The 22,594-nt window shown below is 38.6% G+C and overlaps 1 protein-coding gene across 18 annotated transcripts in view; it reads right to left on the reverse strand.

Moving 5' to 3' along the window:
* LOC146587287 (uncharacterized) overlaps positions 1 to 22,594 on the reverse strand; it is a 139,471-nt gene that overhangs the window by 93,683 nt on the left and 23,194 nt on the right. For 14 of the 18 annotated variants that reach the window (XR_014897686.1, XR_014897696.1, XR_014897687.1 and 11 more), the window contains exons 1-2: positions 12,143 to 12,202; positions 1,280 to 1,381 (exon numbers count right to left, since the gene is read on the reverse strand). The exons of 1 other annotated variant lie outside the window; for it this stretch is intronic. The gene's annotated coding sequence lies outside the window, so the exon portion shown is untranslated. Of the gene's footprint in view, positions 1 to 1,279; positions 1,382 to 12,142; positions 12,260 to 22,594 lie in introns of those variants that run through there. 3 more of the 18 variants (XR_014897689.1, XR_014897691.1, XR_014897694.1) reach the window with 3 other exon arrangements.

Below are 22,594 nucleotides of genomic sequence, written 5' to 3' on the forward strand. Positions count from 1 at the left end.
GATGCTTTCAACAAGTATTCTGTTATTTACTTTATTATTATTATTATTACTACTATTATAATTACTATAATTGCCATTCTTTTGGCTATGGGCTGCAATATTCAGATCAGCTCAGAATCATCTTTCACATCCAGCTAACATAGAAATTTTCCTAAAAATTTCATGGATATCAACAGCACTCATGACTGAACATACTACAGGTGTTCTCGAGCTTTACAACAACCAGCCACCTGGTCAGCTGTTCCACCACTATCTGCCCTTCAAATTTMATTTGCATAAGGATCAAGTGACATGTTTGTGAAAACATAGCAGTTGACAAATTGGAGAAATCTTAGCAGTTTTTTTCCTGGCCACTGCCCCCCTCGCCCCAGTGACCCGTCCTCGTGGGACAGCCCTCTCCTGCTGCGCCCTCACACCGGCTCTCCCAGGATCACATCTGGAGCAGAAGACAGCACTGCTATATATGACCTCACACTCCTCCTTAGCAGTTGTGACTGTAAACTTAACAGGATGTATTCTGTAAATATAAAATGATCAAGGCTTTGCTTCTGCAATCTCAAAAGCAGCCATCTTTTGCAAAACCAGATCCCCATATGTTTACTGTTAGAGAGAACATCGGGTATCACTACTTGATCTTTGCTTCTCTAGAATTGCCTGAAAATATAAACCAAATTGCAAGTGATGCCAGAACATTCATTTCACAGACGTCTTTATGATGTTTGAAAATGAAATTATTGATCTTTCTATTCATCTCTGTTTACTGTAATTTAAAAGCATAATTTTTTCTCTGCTTAATACAATAGCTCCAGCCAGAACATGTATTTGGTTAAGTCTAGCTAAACATTAACTTAAATAGAAAATGTGAGCTACAGTTAACAAATACTTYGAATTCATGAGATAATGAATAATAACATAATAAATACTTTTCTGTTTAACAAACTGTTATCAAATCTGTCTCTCTCACATTCCTTATCATTATTCACTCAGAAAATCATAGTGTACCCATCTCTCACATTTAATGGTTAAATGAGTTCTTTATGGTTTTACTTTTCATAATCACCTCAAAAATATCACCACATTGAAACTCCAAAGACGATGGAAATAGAGGGAAAATTAATGTGCAAGAGGTTTCTCTGGATTGTATCATGTAACTGTAACCTCTAACTTCTTCATGAATCTTATTAGGATAAAAAATGAAACCTTGCTTGAACAGCGTCATCTTCAATTTCTGAATCTAGTAGTCAGGTTCATCACAGGCCCTGTAATTTATCTTATGCACCATCTGCTCTTTCCTGAGTTTCTTTACTGATCTTTTCCCTCAGAAAATTCCCAGATGTAGCCTTCCTTTTTCCAGCTTGGATTACTCTACCTCCAAGGGGACCTAAAGTGTTAAGCATAATAATCAATCATCTCATCTGCACCTAGTGAGGGAAAAAATAATATATATATTATTCAGCTGAGATCTATGTTAAATTTTACGTGATTTCCTGTCACTTACTTTCTGATAAACTTGTTTACTGGGCCTTTGTCAGATGTCCTGTATTTATAGCCACTATAAACGGTGACTATAAATATATATATGTAGTCACTATACATACGATAGTCACTAGGATTATCAATGCTAACCTAGTTCTTAAGGCAGATATAAAATAAAACTTATGTCTGACATTTATTTATACATAATGCTAACATTTATGGTATATCACTACAGTATTCTTTTTGGGCTACTTTCTCTTAAATCAACATTACAAAATGCAGATGGATGGGAGTACTTTTAACCTAATTTGTTCTGTGTACTTTTTCCCTAAACTAAATATATGTTGCTGCAGACAATCTTCAGAATGGAATTAAAAAATATACTATATAATTCATTCCACTGTAGCAAGTGCTAAAATCTGAAGATAAGATATTCCCTAGTCTTGTGATTTGTGAAAACAGTACATCATTTCTGACATATATAATGTCATCAACACAATGTTTCCTGCACAGAATCTGTGTTATCATCATTCTACCCAGATCTAGCAAAGAGAAAAATCTTTAGCTAATCTGACTTTATTCCCCAAAACCAGAAATACATCAATAAATACAGCTGTCATACTAGGATGTTCTAGCATAATTCAAATAAAAAGTCCTCAAGTTTCTCCTGAAATATTGTATTATCTTTACAGATTCGACCAGAGTAAGCATTTAAATTATTCCTAACTTTTTCACTGCAGCATTCACAAGCAGTCTTTTTATGCTCAGAAACGTTTTAGGATATGGTCCTACATTGTAATTTCTCCCACACCGAAGTAATTTTAAGGAAACACCTGCTCTCCCCCGGCACAAGTCATGCACCCACCTTTACGTAACGAGACCATTTAATGCAGCGGCTTGTTTGTTGTTGCTTAGATGAGATTTTTTTTTTCTGGGGTGTGACTCCGCAAAGACTCACAGCGGCACAGCGAAGGGACTGCTGGGCTGCGGCGGGAGGGAAGGTGACGCCTTTCACGGGGAACCCCGAGATGCGCTGCACCAGGAATGGGATCAACCAGGAATGGTCCTTCAGGGATTTGTTGACTACAGTATACCAGACAAGCATATAAAATCAAGGTGGAGGCAACTTTATATCCTATTTAGATTGTCCACTAGGCAAGGTGCCAAACAAAACAAAACAAAACAAAACAAAACAAGCAATGTAAAATGAGAACAGGAATATATCCAGGAGTGACTGACCCCCAAGCAGTTGTGGGGCGGAGGGGAGGAAGGAGGGGAATTGCGCAGTCATAAGACCACATAAAATGCACTGAAGCGGTTGTTGCCAGTGAGGAGGAGAAGGAAGAGGAAAAAACAGACTTTAATTCCTCCTCAATAAACGTTGGCATCATCCTTGCAATATAGATATGCCTAAAGTGATTTTTAAATGATCAGTCTAGTTTGGCAGCACTATGCTCAGTGTGCGCTAAATTATCCTGCTTCTCAGCCTGTATGATAGGAGATGTACCTGAAAGGCTTAAACACACATAATTTTAAATATATTTCAGTTAAATGTGAAATATGACATGGTTTAAATCAAGCTTGACAGACTTCTAAACCACACTATTGTAAGGTACYGGCCAAAATCCTACACGTCCAGTTATGATAGATCAGCTGGCAACCAAAAAAATCTCTAGAGGAAAATACTTAATTTAATATACAGTCTTTTAGTATTAATTTACAACAGACAGATTCAAGAGCCTTTTCTGTGTTTTTTCCATATCCATACTGTCAACTGAATTCTCTGTAACTGCAGARAAGGAAAGTATTGCCAATTAGCCTGACTACTTTTGCACCCTGCTCTCTCACCTAGACTCTCATCTTAATGTTAGCATAGCAATTTCAAGACTCAAAACGTAATATAAATGCTGAAGAAGAATATAAGGGTTGCATTTTCCTTTACATAACAATATTTTCGGTGCTTTATTCATTGGACAGAATTGTCCCACAAATAACCAGATCTCTTTAGCGGCACTGTTTCTTTTGCATATCACAACACCAAACCAAACTATTTATTGTAACAGAAGGATCTATGGAAAATAGGCATTCATTTTGCACTGAAACTTCATTTTGCCTGCAGCAAAGCTGTAGCATAGCTGAAGGTCCACTGATGCCCACTGTGGTAGCTAGGAAGTTAACRTGCACAGGCACTTTTGAATGAAAATTACTGAGAAATTCAAATAGTGAACTCAAAATGCAACATGCACTTGAGACAAGCTTTGCAGAGATTCTGTCCATTAGCTACTAAAAGAAAGATAGGAAAATAGGTAGATAGGTAAATAGACAGACGGATAGACAGAGACTTGGTTTATGTTCTTTCACAAATCCAGAAGGGATCCATCTGTGTCTCTGCTGTCATAAAATGTAGGATACATACAGCAAGGCCATGACCAGATGCAAATCWGCTAATTGCCTGGGTGTGCTTGAGTCTGGCCAGCAGTTAACTGATGTCAAACAAAATACAATTAAATTAACTTGGGATTATTATCATTATTTGCTTATTGCTTATTATGGAGTTTCTTTTTTCTCCTTGTATTAAGGTGATAGTGTATAGAGCGAAGGATCTCATATATAGTTATACTGTTTCACCAGTAACATAATCAGTTTATAATAATAGAAAAGGGTTGGGAAGATTGTTCTTGCAACAYTGATTTTAGACAATGTATGAGGACTTTAAGCTAGATCTAAGATTCAGCTTTAGATTTAATGACATGAACTGACTTCATAAGATCTGCTCCATTTGGGTGAACTCAGCAGAAGGGGCACTCTGCCAGTGAAAGCTGAACACAAGTGCTTTCTGGAAAATCAGGAAGAAAATCAGAAGACGCTAATTGGTCCAGAAAAGTATAATCCTAATGTTACAGTGCTTATCCTAAAAATCTAAGAGGATTTTAATTTTATCTAATTCAGAAGTCTATCCCTTTTTTTTAATAACCATTCATTTTTGGCAGCCTGAAAAACACCAGTGAAAAGAGAGATGTTACACCAAGTTGTTGATTTTGCCTTGCTACTAAGTAAGGAATAACAAGCAATGAAGGGACAGGAACACAGATTGCCGCCAAACTATTTTAAAGGAATCAAAGCAGGAAACTACTGGCCACCAGTCATCAGTTTTGCTGAACTCTCAAATGAGAAAGAAGAAAATACTTCTTAATGCAAACAYTAAGTACCCAATTATTGATGTTGAGGGGAATATTGTCAAAACTCAGACTCAAATTTTAGCAAAGTATCTAAAGCTAGTTTTAAGTAGACGAGTCCATTACATGTCAACTTAAGTTCTGAAATACACTCTAATAAATATATTCCAATAAATAGATATATTTTTGTTCTTCACTGTGCTGAAACCAAAGCCTTTCAAATATTATTGCAATRTTCCCTGTGTATTTTCCACATAGAAGAATTCAGATTTAAGGTTTGTTTTGGTTTTATTTAGTATTTCTCTTCCTTCTCTGCCTTTCTTTTTGTCCTCTGCAAAAGAACCCTAAAAACTCAGAAATACCCAAACATCATCAGAATTAACCTGTCCCCTTAAAACAGCATATTCTGAAGACAATAAGTGTATTTAGGAACATTTCAACCAACTCTCYAATATCTTTGTTTTTCACTGCTACGTACCTGTGTTTGATGTAAGTGTACACAAGGAAAGAACAAAWTAACTAAGTAGACTAATGAGCACTTAAATAAATTAAAGCAGGATTAAGAAGCATCTCTTCAAATTTTYGTTGGAAAGTTGTATGGTGGAAAGCCATTTCTGAGAGGATTCTTATTCAGATCTCTTCTCATAAGCCTTAGCTTAAGTGTACAGGGGATTGTTATTTCACTTAAATAAGTTCACCTATCCATAAAGAAGCATATAATAATATGATGACACTTGCTATAAAGAAGTGTCATCCTTTATTTAGTTGGGGGACAAAATTACGAAGGTACAAGCTCATGAGCACACAAGCTGTTGAATAGGTTGGCCTGAGATACAGCCAGCTCCAAGGTAAGGTCAGGTTAGCAAAACACCTGTGAGTGAGATCTAATGAACATTTTTAAGCAACATAGACTCTTTCTGTCTATATTCCCATAAAGAAACTATGGCTTTGGCCTGTAAGTGAGCTCGGCATAAGCAGACTGCTGGAGGACTCTGGTGCTCACAGGGATATCAGCTGCCAGTGTGCAGACAGCTCCCCTATGAGATTCACACTGGCACTCTTATTCCTCCTCCGAAAACCTCCTACACAGCAAAGCAGCATGATTATAACTCACAGTCTTTGAAACACAAATGTAGCCTCATAAGAACAGTGCAAAATAACTCAGTACTAATCAAAATGAGCAAGTTTTACAGAAATTTCTTGAAGATCTTACGAAATTGATTAAAGAATCATATCTATCTCAATATGATGCTTTTCAGAGCATTTAAAATTGCATTTAAGATCCACAAAGATTTATAGTGAAACCTGGTTGACAGCCCAAGCTTTTCTGAAATTGTTGTCTTTGTACCTATATCAAAGCAATGGGCTACCATTATCTGCATATATTTCTCATTTTTCTGCATAAGTATGTGAGAAAAGGGTGCAAGAGGCAGCTACACCTGTTTCTGCTGGTGATGATAGAGGGCTTAGTTTAYAGATTTTACATTTACAAATGGAAGTATCTGGGACACATCTTTGACAGTATTTGCTCAGTCTTGGGAAAACTCCATCTAGCCAGAGACAACCTTAYGAAATCAAAGCATGAATACAAAATTAGAGAGGCCCCTGAAAACGGTAATTATCTTAAAAAGGGGGAAAAAATCTTTTCATAGTGAAGCTGCAGTCACTCTGTGGCTTTCTTTATCAAAAAGATTTCATTAATATTATTTTTATGCATCATTTTTGGTAACCAAAATCGTATATCAGCTTCTGTTTTTTCCATTACTATCAGGGAACAGAATCGTGATGGTTGATTAACTAATGGCAATTACATAATCRTTCATTTAACCAGCTTCTGAAAACTGCTTCTTCTGTGAGATTCAGAATCTACTAGTGCTCATATTTGTGATGTAGTRTGATAGAACCAAGCTGAAAGCAGAAGATAAGAAATAATATTACATGGTATGCATTTATTCCCAGAACTTACTTTTAAATGTATAGCTGCATGATTTAACACTATGATAATCTCATTGCTATTAATGCAGCAATCCCAGTTGTGGTATCTCAATTTATGAGACTTACTCATTCACATCCATCAAGCTGCTAAGTCTTTCATCACTATAATATTTTCTAAAAGAGATGTATTCAGAGTCACTTTAATTTTTAATGTCAAAATGTATTGTATAGGAAACCTCTCCCAAAAACATTATTTACGTCTCAGTAAGTCTAAAATTGTTTACTTGCTCTACACTTTTACATTGCTTGACCCAATGCACAAAAGATTTCCACTGATATGTTCAGCTTTCAAGCTATTGGGACCCACTACTCTTCCTATTGATGAGCTGTTAGTGGTATTACTCCTAGCCATGCAGAACATGCAGTTGAATATATATTATATATATTATAAAATTCATYTATGCTGTTATCTAGAATATCAAACTGAGGGTATTCAGAATGACATGTGCTTTGCTCATGATAAGTTTTCTTTTTCGTGAGAACCTCATGGAACCTGTACAACTTAAAGCTGTGCTTCTTACTTCTAACACACACTATCAAGGCTGATGATATATACCCAAATTTGTAAAGCATTTAAGCACATGCTTTTCTTTGTGTATGCACAAAAGCATTTTGCTAGGTTGGAATTAAAGACATTCATAAAAGTGTAAACATTCTCCAAGTGAGATGTAAGCAGCTTAATGAGTGCTCTACTAAAACACAGTCAACATAAGCACATGCTAAAAGTAATGGATTTAAGCACGTTGTTAAATCAGAGCCTGAATTAAAATTGCAGGGCCAATTTCYATCTCCTCAACATTACGATTAATACAGTCAACCAGCAAGGACTTGCTAGAGGATGTATAATATCTTTATTAGCATCATTTAGTGTGGTCCATTGCTCGTGCTCAGGTGACTGAAGCAGCCATTGTGCTAATCAGAACATCACACACATGATCCCGGCACTGAGCCCAAACAGGTGTGCAAACACCTTTAAGGTAATTTGTTTTATCATGCAGCAACACCAGCATGGAAAACATGCGAAAATGTAAAGAAAACACACTGTGAAGTCATTGATCTCTGGAGAAAGGAAGATCTAATGTGGACCCACAGATGTTACCACTGATCACACCTAAGAAACAGCTACCCACTTGGCTTTCCAGTAACCAGAACAGAATGGGACCTGGCCAAAGCAAGATTGCCAGCTCCAGGGTTTTCTGAATGTGTTCTCGTGTTCTATTAGCAAGTCTTATCCAAGCAGAGTTCACACACATGTGCAGTCCACTTGGCACATCCTGAGTGCTTAAACTTCCCATGTATATCCTACACAGCCCTTCAGCTGCATGTGTGCAATAGAGCCACTGGGAACAAGCCGTCAGCTACGCCCCCTCTGTCACAGGAAACCACACGTAGGAGACTTGCCGGTTCACAGTATATACACTGCATAATGCATTTGTCCATATTTCCAGGACTAACTGAATTACAACTATGTACATCCTGTTGCATCCTGAGTGTTTAGGATTTCAGGATATATCAAAATGGTTTGAAAACTAAACAAAGCATAGACTGTAAGTAAGAAAGCCTCTGTTTACAGAGAAAGGGACAGAGCAGGTGTAGTGGATGCGAAGAAATAATGACTCTCTGCCATCTAGAGGCAATTCAGGTATTTCCTTTCTTATCCTCTTATAAAAGCTACCTTAGTCCATCCACTCAAAATGCAGATATCCTATATTGAGTTTTTTAAAAAGGAGCTTAATCTCAAATTTGTTAAGCAAGCAAGGAAGTAAATCAACTCTTTATAGAAAAGGGAAGTGGGTTAACCATCAGTTAAATATCCAGGTCCTTGTACTCCTGAGAACATGTCTGTCTTACATAAACTCAAGGCTGATTTTCTGCAATTCAGAAAGGGTTTAAGATGCTTTCAGAGGCAATGAAAATGTATGGCACATGTAAGTATGTATACATTAGAGTATGAGGAGAGGAAAAAAAAAACTTGAAGAGCAGTACCTGCTTTGATTAAACAGATCAACATGAAAACTACAACTGCATTGGCAATATAAATACAGTTGGACAGTAAAAAACAGCATATATAAAATTTCCACTTGTCTCCCCTACACAYGTTTGTTTTTATCATTATACTTCAGCAAATAAAATTAAAATATTCCAACTAGGTCTTCAGAAATYTTTTACTAACTCTTGCTCCACTTAAATGCTTGCTGGCTTACTTAGAGTTGAAACATTGCATTAAGAAAGCAATTTAAACAAACAGCTATGAAGCAACTCCAGACATGTTTAACATTTATTGCTTTTATTACCACTCATTCTGCAGGCAATAAATATTTTCCATCTTTGCCTATGAAGTTTTACACAGACTAAGTTAAATTTGCCTTATATCAATGTAAAATAATCGCCACAAAGAGTGTTGCTTAAAGTAGAGATTCCCAAAGTGCATATGTATACCACCAATCCAAAGCACTTCCAAGTGCTTTGTTGATGGCAGCAACTAATGTCCCTGAGAGGTAATTCAACCCAGCTGTGTTGGTGATGCCTCTGCACACCTGGAACCACTGGCAAGAAGGGCTTACCCTACAGTCAAGTCACCCAGTATAGAGAGAAGAGGTAAAGGGATGGACATAGGGATGACAGGTTTGYGGCACCAAGGATATAATATTGGTCATGAGATTGAAGTCTCTGTAAGAAGCCTGTAGTCTTAAAACTGTTTGAAAGTTGTACACATTGTGAAAGAACAATATCTAGGCTCTAGACTACCCGTGTATTAGCTGGTTTTTTGGTTTGTGTATATCAAAAGGGAATGATTTGGCAGAGCAAGGATGACAAAGCTTGCTGAGAGTTTTGACAGAAGAAGGTGGCAGATTGAAAGCAGTTCCTTCCACCATCTGCACACTTCTGTTCCAATTTGTACTGGCTCCTGCAATATGAAGCTCTTTACACACAATGCAGGAGGCAGTAAAATATCCTGTCTTCGTTTATTTTCATAACTTGCATTAGCATTATCATTTTGACTGAAATTTTCCATGCCAGGTGTCTACACAGACGGCTGGATTTGGGGAGGGTTTTTTTTTTTTTGTTTGTTTTTTAAATTTCAGCCATCCTGTTTAGGTGTAACTAAACAAACAATTTTGTAAACACTTCAAAGGGACCAGGGGAGGTGCAACAAAAACAAGTATTAGTATGACTGTTACACTAATMAATTCTAGTACCTCTTATAATTTAAGAAAGATCTTTATATTTGCTAGGGAGTCACCATTCTCCACCTTTGAAAAGACTGAAGTTCATGCGTATTTGGCCAGGCTCTACATCCATGGAAAAAACAGTCTCTTGCATGCGTTCAGCAGAGATTTTCAAAGAGCATAATAGCTAAATTGTCTAAAGAGCCTGTCTAGAATGAYTGTGGGCCTCATAGCTCCTGCAAACCAAACAGTCCTCTTTGGACATGCTTCAAYGAATTAATGCAGGATTTTCCCTAAAAATGTCAAAGAGACTATTCAGAAGACACTGGAACTGATCAAGCATAGAATTACTAAGGAGGGCATTTTGAAGCATCTCAGTAATCTCATTTATCCCCAGCCTCTTTTTCAAACTGCTTACAAACTCCCAAGAGAATCAATGGAGGTTCCTCTGTTTATTTTAATCCCACCTACAGGATGTTGAGAACAGGGAAAAACCTGCAGTAATTTTCAGAGAYCAAATTTTGTTTCTACCCACACAGCCATTACCTTTGGGCAAGATGGAGAGAGCTCAGATTTGTAGATACGCATTTGCAGACCCATGAGCTGCATCCACTCCAAATGTGACATAAAGCTGCTCCTTTTTAGTGCCCAGGCAATGCAGAAGATGTGGATGCAGCCCAGCTCATGTTCTATTCAAAGGCAGAGAAGAAATACAAGGCAGAATGTGGAGCCTCCAAGAGAAAGCAGCTAAGCACAAGGCAGGAATGATGGCTGTGGCTGAAGTGCAGCCACTTTGCGATCATTCTTGAATACAATCCAACTCTGTTGCTGGTTAGGAATACCCAGACTGCGTGACACTGGTGGAAAATGCCCTCCTCATAAAAYCTGTATTTTTCACAGTGTTAAAAATATCTGAGAAACTGTCATTTTTCCACTAGAACTTGGAGTGACAGACACATTGCTGTTGTCAGGCRGACTGTATTCAGATTTACCACTGCCTTCACGAGGGCCTCTGAGTATTCTGGATCTCTGCTCTCCTTACCAAATATCTCCAGTAACATGAGCCTAGCCACCAGCAAGATTGGAACCAAGGTTTTGCTCATCTTCTTACCCTCCCCAAGAGTTAACGAGGAAGAAATGAGACTTGGTGCACCTACTGCATACTTTTTCAGCAACTGAGCTTCACTTTTTGCCTGAAAAAGACAATTCAGTTGACAATAACTTTCTGGATGAGCAGTCCAGCAACAAAGGAGGTCTCTCAGGGAAACATGAGATGCATGCCTCTTTCGAAAACCTGAGGCCCAGAAGACTGACCGGATAGCTACAGAGAAGGAGGAAAGGGGGGAGGAGGGGAAAAAAAAAAAAAAAAAAAGCCCATGACATGAAAGCCATGACACTGAAATTCAGCTAGGAAAAATTTTGGATAAAGCAGCAGGCAGAAAAAATGCTCTGAACTGTGAAAAAGGAAATTATTTTTCACTGTTTGGTTCACACTGTGTTCAGGGAAACGGTGTTTTTTCTTCTTTTTTTTAAATGATCAGGATTGCATGAAAGAAATATGATTCCATTATCAGTTTATTCCCCTATTGGGAAGAAGTCATAAGCCTCCCTAAAATTGACTGTTTGGGTCAAAGTATGAGGTTATTATATTCTATCACATAGACAACACTTGCATCGTAAAGAGAAAATTCAATTGCAGTATTATCTGTTTACCAATATATCTTAATGCTACCGGGTATTATCATCAACTTTTCCTCCTGGAGCTTACCTTCTGCTTCAAAGTTAACATACCTAATTGCACACCACCACTTTATACAAGATTTTAAAGACTGAACTCAACTGCTTCTGTGGTAGTGCTAGAATAGACAGTTAACATCCAATCACTGGAAAAGTTATTCTGTTCTGWAAGAGTGTTTCTCAAATTCTTTGAGAAGACTGTGTGGTTTGTTGGTTTGTTTCCCTATTACCCTGAGCTGGCACCAGTTCAAAGTCTCCGGAGGTGAGGAGAGAAAATTTAGCCATAATTCCTAAGTATTTATACTTACTCTCTTCCCTCCCTTTGGAGGAACTGAGCTGCTGCCAGCCATTAGAGGTGGTTACCTGTTCTTCCATTACATCAAGCATTAAGGAGGCTCTTTCTCACCCTCTTCCTCCTCAAAGCCCGCCAGCCACAGGACTGGGTGACACTAAGAGCTAGCAGCCCACTCTCCCCGACAGGCACCGATCCCGCTGCTTCCTCCCTCCTTCGCACCACCCAAACTACCGCGCACTCCTATCAGCCCTGGCATTTGTTGGGCCTGCCCGTAAGCGAATTTAAAGCTTTACCCCAGCAGAAAACCGGCTCCAAAAGAGAGGGATTGTTTTCTGCTAGCTTACGGAGCTCCGCCGCCTCGCAGAAGCGTCTGGCAGGCACTAAGGCTGGCACGGGGGAAGCGCGCGACTGCAGAGCCAAGAATAAGCGAAGAGAAAAGAAGGCAGGAGCTGAGAAGCAGAATGAAAGATTATCTTTTAAATAAGGCTAGGCTTAAGAGCATCGCCAGATTTAGACCCGAAATCTATAGGCCTCACATGACCCCTTTCCTACAACAGCATTTCCTAATGAAGCAGTAACAGGAGTCACGCGCCTTTATCTCATCCCAGCAGTATCTGTCTGACAGCCAGACRCAGTTAACTGACGGGAAAGTTTTTGCTCATTCTTCTGGCATTCTTTCCAAAGATATGACAATATTTCACAGAGTAATACTTTCTCTGTGACTCAGTACACTTCAGAGAAACAGGAAGATAACATGAATTCCACTTCTTATCCATACGGATCATGAGGTTGTTTTAATTCGTACAGTTACAGAAAAATCAGTCATGCTAACACAGATGCCACAGAACTGCCAAGACAAAGGAAAAATTCCCAAGAAATTTTTATAGATATGACCCTATTTAGCAATAGTATCTCCAAATGCAGATAGTCCCAAATAGTTATCACAGTATCTTGCTGCTCTCAGACACTGTACGAAAGGATGAAAGCTAACTGACATTAAAACGAGAGTACTACTCATTGCAAGGGGCTTTTCATCRTAGTCAGTCATCCATTTGCCAGGGTTATTTGCCTGGTTGGTTTAGCTCCAATCCTATTTTCAGCATGGTCCTCATCCTGTTTCTCTTGTTCAGACAAATCTCCCTTGGCTTCATATGACATTCAATGGTGATTTTGACTAAATGTGAAAAACAAGATATGAAGCTTCATGACTAATTTGTAAAGAAAAATGAACTTCCTTTTGGTGGTTGCTCAGGGAAACTAGGACAGCAATATCTAGGTGTTAAAAAACAATATATAAAATGTAACTGCTCATTAGACAGTAACGTACTATCAAGATTAACAGCCATTTGGTTTTTCTTTGGAGGGTTTTCTCTATGACAAGTTACAGCTGTCAGGGCTTCAGCAGAACTTGATTTTTTTTGGCAGAAAACAGATCAATCTGCAGTTTGCTGAATGTTTTCCAAGTGTAGATCCCCATGTAGTTCCCCATAGCTCCATTCGGAAGAAGCTCCAGCTGAACCAAGAAGCTAGCTGCACTGCAAAAGTTATGCCGAGGCTATCACACAGTCYGGTAGGATGCAACAGTGAATTACAAAAATATTGCTTCAAAGGTTTCACAGATCCCTCTGCAGAGTTGCTCTGAAGCCTCCAAAATACACAAGTTTTGGAATACAGGCATACGGTAGCTTCAGAGCTAATGGTGTGCCTGAGATCTGCTGACAACYGCGTTGTTCTAACCACGGAGCAAAGTCAAACCAAGTCAGAACGTCAAGCTGTCTTCTAGCAGAGGCATGTGCAGGAAAGCTTTGCACATTCCTGTATATTGCAATAAAAGCTCACTGAACAATTCTCACAGAATAGTTCATTCAGAGATACTGATTTAGTGGGTACTCAGGACTCACTGCCAGCAGGCCACCATTTGCTTGAATTCAGTGCTCAGATTTGATTCATATCTAATAAAATATTGATCCCACTGTTTAACTGAAATAGTCAAAATCCAAGCTGTGTTTAGTTGCAGATGGTCAGATACGCTGCTGAGTGTTTGCACACTTTCCCAACTGGATGAGCTTACAGGCGTATTGAATGTGACTTGTGCAACTGAAAGTAAAATTCAGCTCTTTCCCACAGGGCCTGAAACCTTGGGGTTTGCATTCCATGAAAATCTGGAATTGCCAGACTATCTTGAAAGCAAGAAAAGGTAAAAAGAAAGAAAAAGCCTATCTGAAATGAATCCATTTAACAGTTCCAACTTACTTTACACTATTTACCCCAGCCTTAATTAAGATCAGCTCAGGACACCTTTTGCACATAAGCATGCTGGAGATATTTAATCTCTTCTAATATGCACAGGCATATAATTATCACCATGGGGTATCTAGGGAGACAGCAGTTTGCTAAAAGAAAAAATAGAAAAGGTGAAAAATGMTGGAAAGGCCATTTCCTCCCACTCGCTTCCCCAAATAAATTGAAGGGAAACACAAGCTCCTCTCACTAAGGTATCTTAGTCTCATTTAAAAGGTCTTCTCAGAGGGCATGCAGTGTCAATGCACGTGGTATCAGTGAGCCTATTCTTTTGATTAACCCAAGATGAGGTTCCCTAAAACAAGCAAGCAATTTCAGAATAAATATCTCAATCTGATGAACATGTAGCCATGCTAATGCCATTTTCAATTTCATACAGCACTTACGAAAATTCCACTAAGCTACTATGAATTTCCTTCCAATTTTTCCTTTGAAATCAGATATTCACTTTCRTTTTTAAATAAAGCTATTGAATATAGTGGTCTTTTCATAGATTCATATCTTAATATTGATTCATAAGTTCTGTGTATAAACTCTTTTTACATCTCTTTTACACAACATTTTACAAAAATGACAACTAAAAACTGCTAGTCAGGGCAAAKAAGGAAGTCTCTCACTCCCAAAAGCAGGATAGGACATTCTATTTTAAGGTAGGACTCAAATGTATTGTTTGGTGATTTGTAAATTTTTTGGCCCATCAGTTTCCCACCTCTAAATGATGGACGCTTCTGCTCAGTTTTACAGAACACTAGATACATTCATCTCTTTCAAGCTTTGGCTCTCTGGCATAGAAAGATCTTATAAAACCAAAGCAGTACTGCTGTGCATTAGTGTTTCTGTTGATCAGGCACCCAAGGCTAAAGTATAAGCTATACCTTATATTCAGATTAAGATATGTAAGGAAAAAATGTGAAATAAGTTACTTGGGCTCACAACCATTAATCTTTCATTTCTTAAGCAAATCTTTTGCAAAATACATTTAAGTCAATCATGGTTCCGTAAATAAAAAGGACAAAATAGAAAGTTATCATCAGTCAAGATGAGAAAGAGAAACATAAATTCTGTAACAGAAAACAAAGGCTAAATCATAACTAGCTGTGCTGTTGTTCTAAAATAACAATGTAGTAACGTTAACATCTAAAATAGCACTAGTTAAGTTAATTGCTCTACAGGAGTATTTGTAAACATCTAACAGAGGCCTGAATATATACAATGAAAATAAATATTTGAAAATTTTGCTGCTTGAGAATACTGTTGGTTATTTTACTGGTAGATTGCAGCAGACAGGAGAAAACTGTCTTTTCCATCCCATTCTACTCATTGGTTTATTTTGTGTTGAAACAATCTACTTGCCCTTGGAGAAGGCCACAAACCACGCTGGAACCACCACAGGAAATTTTGAGAASAAGGGTGCTTTGTAGCACCTAGGGTAGTAAATTGTATGGAGAGAAAATATCCAGTAAAACAAGCAGTTCTCTCTAGTCAGCTTTTCATACTTGAATGCCGGAAATAATTGCTGACCCGCGTACTGCGAGTTATTGCAGTCCTGCCTGGTGGCTCAGCAGCAATATACTCCTGCTAATCCTAATAAAGTGCGACAGGTGAAAGTTCTGTTCCCGTGGGGAAAGGAATTGATATTTATTCTAAACCCAGCCCCTTCAATATCATGTTTTTTAAATGTCTTCACTAATTAGTTTTGCTGCTTGAGGGGYTGTTGCTTCCTTTTTTTTTYCTCTCTTCTCTCTAATTATCATAATTTTCTAACCTCRTCTAGCTGTGCTATTGTTTCCTAAGCTTTAAAAGCACAGCTGTCACAGAGAATGCTTTGATGCTTTGTGTCCTTTTATATTTTTGTTTATCTTCCCTCCTTCAAAAAGTGGTCACTGTGCACATCTAATATCAGTTTATTAGTTAGGTTTCAGGTAATGAAGCAAAGCACAACTTGGTCAGAGCTACTTAGGAAATATGTTTTCCAGAACAGAATATTTAGAAAAACTCTATTTCTATTTTAAATAAAATATTTTGTTTTTTTCAGGAAGAAACAAAAATTAAAAATCATTCAGACTTTAGTATTATAATACTTTGTGTTCAGCTTGCTGACTACAAAAATGTTAGAGAAATATTTAACAATTAGTAGGGAGGAATAGAGCCCTCTAGAGGGAATATAAGTGTTCAGAACTATTAACAATAAACTATATATATACATCACATATATATATGYATGTATGTATGATGGCATGGGAGGAAACTGAATGAGCTTAGGAGAAAATCACTACAAGGATAAATTTGCAAAGCCCCAAAGTGAGAGCTTTTGAGCACTGTTACAGAATCCTCAGGCTTGGGATAGAATATGAAGAGAGATCTCTATAAGATTATGGGAACTAGAGTGGAAATAGTGCAAATGTGGGAGGTTAACTTCCCAAACTCRGAATATAAATGCCATCAGTAACAGCCAGAAGCTGAGATAGTCTTGCACATGCTAAAAGACAGATTTCTTTAATAAATACCAAGTAAGCCAACAAAAAATGGTACTTTGGACATCAGTTTAGCAACAAGCAAGATCTTGCAAGACAGCTCTTCACAGAAAATAATCTTGGGCTGAGTGATCATGAATCTTTATTAATCTATGAGATAGATAACAGCTCTGTCTATGCCTTATGATTGGAACTTTAGAAAGGAACTAAAGAAACCATGTGTTGATGCAGAATGAATTCAGGAACACAAAGCTTTTAACACATAGAAAGTAAGGAATTACTTYAAATCAAAAGGCAGGCACTATTTAGAGTTTGCATTACAAGGGGAAAAAAAGCTAATAGAAAAGATTTAGGGGATTTCTTGAATGAATCAGCCCCTTTTGTACACATGCAAACCTACCAAGAACAGAGGGAGAGATTCCTTAGAAGTTAGAGAATATAGAAAGGAAGAGAAAACGTTCGCGATATTTCCTGAGACAGTCTTTACATTTATCGTAAAAGAGCAAAAATTCTTTGCATATTTTTAAAAATAAAGCAGCATTGGGAAGAAAGAAGTTGCAGTACTGCAAAGATAGATTAGAGATCAATATTGATCTAGGTCTGACTCACATGTTAAATGGGTATTTTACCACCATTTTCTGTAAAGCTGATGATGGAGACGATAACGGAATAAGGACTAAAAGTGAAGACAGAGCATTGGAAATTATGACAACTGAGAGAGAAAAAATGATAATATTCTTAATAAGTAATAAAGCAAAAATAGGAGGGGATGAATATTCTCCATCCYAGAATACAGAAACAGGAAATTGGCAAATAAAATTCCAAGTCCATCCGCAAGGATTTATGGAGGTAGTGTTCTAYGAGTAGAGAGCAGCAAACACAGAAACTGTACTGCAAAAAAGAGAGAGAACAAAAACTATTCAGGAGCCTCTAGGCTTACTAAACCAACTTAAATCCAATGCAAAATCCTAGATTAGTTTTTGGAAGAAGACTCGTTAAGGGCAGAGAGATAAATGGAAAGTAGTATAAATTATAATGGGGTTTTATCAACAGTAGATCATCTCAGATGAATCTAGTACCTCTTTTCCTAAGATATCTGATTTATTAGACAGAAGAATATTATTCATCATAGATTTAAATAAAGCGTTTGATACAATAGCCCCACAGAAAAGTTTGCTAAAGATGGAGAAGCCAACTGCTAAAACAAGGTTTGTAAAGCAGCTGAGGATGTGGCTAGGGGGGRAAAACAGACCATACTGACTAAGTAGCCATGGAGCGAGGAGAGGTTACTAGTTCTCTTACCAGGCATCAGTCCTGTTTAATAGGTCATTTAAAGATCTAAAGGGAGGATRTAGATGAAATTAGCAGACAATGTTAAGTTGTGCAGTATTGTTATTACAAATACCAGATCATTAAATGACCTTATTGATTGAAATGATATAATAATATATGATTTAATAATAGACCAGATTCATGCACTTAGGAACATCTATTAAGAACTTGTGCTTTAAGGCTCATTAATTACAGATGAATGCATAAGTAAAAGTGGGTATGTTAGCCTATTGGAAGATATCTATGGATAGTCATTGCTGAAGCTACGAAAGGGCTAATGAGACTCAAGAATCTATCAGACAAGATATTTTGTTTGTGAAAAAAACTGAAAGGAATGTTGTGTGCAGTTCTGGTCAACCATTTTCAATGAAGATGAACTTAAATTGGAATAACTGCAAAGAAAGCTTGTTAGAATCGATTGTTACAGCAGTCCCTAAACTCGGGGATCTTATCAGCGCAAAATCAAATGGTAATAAAACAGCTGTGAATACAGCAAGTTCAGGAAAAGACTTCCAAATAGAATTTCCTTGCTTTCATTACTCTACTATTTTAATTTGAAGACTAGTAAGCTTATGTATGGATCGTATAACTAGATAAAAGAATTCCTCAATGTAGGAAAGTTTGTTAGACAAATAAGGATTCTTAAACAGCTACACACATCCAAAAAATCACATGTGCATACATATGGGGCATATCCGAACCACATTTCCAAGCGGTCTGGTAAGTGATCACCACACTTGGAATCAGGAAGGACTCTTTTTTCCTTACAGTGGGTCTGCAGCATTCACTGGCTGGAATTTTGGTTTGCTTTTTCTTGTTTCTGTAGCATGCAGCAAAGACTAAATCCAGGTGGGAGTTTCATTTAACAAACACCAAGTTAGTGCACGGTACGGGACACAGGTGATCATTTGCATTGCCTTTGAGACTCGTCACATTTGTGCCTTGGCTCTCTTACTACCAGCCTTAATGGTATATGTTAATGAGAAAACTTTTGTTACCAGCAGCATACAGCAGCATGTTAGGCAGATATTTAGAAATCTTACTGAACTAAGTATCTGTTTGGGTGCTTGCGCACAGCTGTTGGAAACTGAACTTTATATTTAAAGTATGCCTTCCTGTGTAATAGTACTGTGTGAAAGAGAGCAAGGTTCAGCTTACCTACATCAGGCACTTAAAAGCACGGAGTGTCCAGATCACATCTGATTTCAAATCTGGTTACAAATTAAACAGTGTATATAATAACAATTTTATATTCAATAGCTAACTGGGGGGCAAGGAGGTAGGGAGGGAACCGTAAGAGGGGGAAATTATTTCCTCCTGAAATCTGAGGACGAAACAAAGCACCACTTTTGATATTTGAATTAACTGACAATTCTCTATCAACAGGCAGGTAAAAATGACTTAATAATTCTTGTAATTGCCCTTAGGGAAGACAAGAGAAGGAARATGGTACTGGATGGTGTAAATGGGTATTTTGCCATTTTAAGTTGCTATTTGCAGAGTTTACACAGTTCTTTGTTACTTCTGAGGTACCTCCCTCACCTTTCTGGCWGTAACCAAAAAAGTATGGTACCTAAGGAGATCCTGTTCCCATCTCACTCTGCTTGTGTCACATGTAAGCAGTCTTTCTTGTTCTTAAGTAASAGTCAATGCAGAATAATATTTCCGGAGCTGCATTTAGGGCAGATGTTGCTCCTGTTCCTTGTAGCTACTGCCCCTGCATTACTTTCCTGAAAGCAGCCAAATCCAGTGCTTCTCTCACGCTGCTTTTGAATCATCTGTGATTCAACAGCACCATAARCATATCTCTCACTTAGCAAATGAAAAAAAAAAAAGAAATATTTATTGCTACTTGCAACATTTACCACTGGCTGAAGACCCACTGACCTGGTTGGAAGAGTCAGGGTAATKGGGACTATCTGGTGGAACCAGCTGGGTTCTGCTTGAACGCCCAGCTACCATAGTGCATCTCTGCTCTCAGGCTTTTATATCTCCTGGCACGTAGATGCAGAATTCTGCAGTTTTTGCTCAAGCTCAGTCAGGCTCCAGCCTGTTGCTCCCAAATACTCTGAATACTGCTTCAGCAGATCCGGTTGGGCTTGGACACAGTAAAGGTTTTCCTCTTGGGATCTGCAAAAGCAGGTGATTAAAGTGACCCAAATTGGAAAAGTCAAAACTCAGTCACAAGAATCCTTCACATGTATCTTACCTTTCTTTTTGCTGGTTTTCTTTATTCATAACATAGAGCAAGCTGAGTACTTCTTACAGTCACAAGGAAAACCCTCCACAAYGTTCAGTGTGACTGCCTTGCTGTGAAGAGTTACTCTTGGTCGTAGCCTCCCATCACCTCAGCAGTCTCTCTTTTCTAGCCACATTGCCTGCCTCTCCAATGTATTGTACCTTTGTACAGTAGGTGAAGATATTCCCAAAGCCTACCTCCTGGCATATTCTTCCCTACAAGCAGCCTGACTTCACCGTAGGTTTGTGCAGCTTCCAAGCACCATCTGCCCATTTGCAGACTGCAGAACTCCGCGGCGAAGGCACCACGGGCRCTTTCCAGGAGCAACGCCATATCGCCTCTTCTGTCTGACCTCACTGCTTCAGAAGTGGTTGGATTAGCAGGAAGATGCAATAAGTACCAGGCTAATCTATATGTCAAATACAAGTGCCTTGAAAACCAGCTTATAAACATGTACTTGAGACAACTGGAAATTACCAGCACAGTCATTCAAAGCTAGTCTTAGGGATATAGCAACTGCCAAACAATGCAGTCAGGCAGGTATTTTGGCCTCAAGGCCAACCTCTAAGCTGTGCTGCTCCGAAGCTCTGTAGCCTTTACGTTTTCTATGTTCTTAGGCTTAGCCTTGGAAAGCGAATGGAGCGAGCTCTGGCAGACTGCCAAACTGCAGCTACCTTAGGATGTTTCATTGCTTTATGTTCTAGCTTGACTCTTTAATAGCATCGCAGACAACTTGAACTGAGCTTCCTGCATTTAGGCAAGCAGAAATATAAATTCAAATAGCAAAAACTACGTTACACAAAACATTCATAAAACCTAACATGGACATTTGCCCAGTTGTTCACACCTTGAATTACATCTGTATTCACCACATACCGTATTTAATACAGCAGATGTAAACAGTCATTCACATACTTCTCATGTTATTCCCCTCACAGTAGAAAGGTTCATGAAAGCAACAGCACCTTTGATCCAGACCAGCATGGGTATCACRCAGATCTTAAGTCAGAAAGGGAATCTTTGCTCAGTCTAAGCTTTGACATTCCTGCCCATAGGCATCGTGAATCAACCTAGACAACGCTGAAGGGAAAGGAGAGAATCACCCAGTTTAAGCGCATCTTTGAAAAATCCATTTTTTTGCATTTGTTTTTAGGTCCTAAGCATTGAACCCCTAGGCTTTGCTATCAGACTCCTCTTTGGAATTACCTAATTGTTGAAATGTGTTGGTTTATTATTATACATACTAAAACACACTGAACATTTTAGCAAATTTATACATTGTTGTTATTTGGGAAAAGGTTTATATGTCACCATCAGCTTCTCAGTTCCTGCTTCAGTAGTATCAGTGTAAGCCATACGTTAGACTATTCACAGCAAGAGACAGAGAAGACTGATGAAAATACGGCATTGGTATTACRTGAACTTTCCTTATCCTGCACAAAGTTCAGTATTGGTCCTCCACTGAAAATTAAAAAATGAAGCAAAACAAGAAGAAAGCTAAGGATGAGTGAAAAATTATTGAAAAGCACATGAAATGCATTCCATTTTTATCAATTACGAAGTTCACTGTCCTCTAACAGCAAAAAATATGGTCTTTATTGTCAGAAATAGGATAGCAGTCTATGTTTTTAGAAAGATAAATTAAGATGTCTGTAAGTCTCTCTAGTCTGAGGGATGGGGAAACTTGAGCATCCTGTACAGTTTGTCACGTTTGTGAACAGTGAAAATATGARGCCTTATGCAGTGATTTCCTCCTTTCCGTACACCTTTGATTTAGTCAGGGGAAGGAGCTCTGGAAATATTCCTCATGCTACAGGGAGTATGCTCATGCTCAGGGAGCCTTTGGCTGCCTTAATAACTCAGCGTGTGCAGGCAGAGACCCAAACAAAGGCAATTTTGTCAAAAGTGATTTCCTCACTCCTTCTAGGCAAATTTCGGTCACTATTCTTTACACTCTCCTCCCATCCCACTAACCTCTCTTCCCCCCTTTCCTGTTCAGTTGCTCAGATCAGTGGTACCTTATCGCCCCCATCTCCTACTTCCCAGTCACTCCAGTCGCTGATCCCACCGCACTGGGAAGCCGGGGAATGCCAGCACAGGGGACAAACCACCTGGCAGTGTCACCTTCCTTCCTCGCAAAGGAAAGTGCCAAATCCCATGTGGCTGCTGCCACCCCTCCAAATCCAGCTAACGCCACCGGTCCCCCCCGTTCAGGGCCAGGGAGAAGCTGTGCGACTTCAGCTTCCGACCAGAGGCTGGGGTGCAGTGAGGCCCCTCTTCCCTAGACCCAAAGTGCTGCCTCTCACTAAAGGGAAGGTGAGAAGTGCTACTCCCCTCCCAGTCTCCTTCGCATCTAATGCTTCACCACTTCAGAAACATCCCATTAAAGTGGACCACWC

This window comes from Rhea americana, unplaced genomic scaffold (assembly GCF_003343005.1).
Source record: "Rhea americana isolate MKP2758 unplaced genomic scaffold, rheAme1 scaffold_60, whole genome shotgun sequence".
NCBI lineage: Eukaryota > Metazoa > Chordata > Aves > Rheiformes > Rheidae > Rhea > Rhea americana.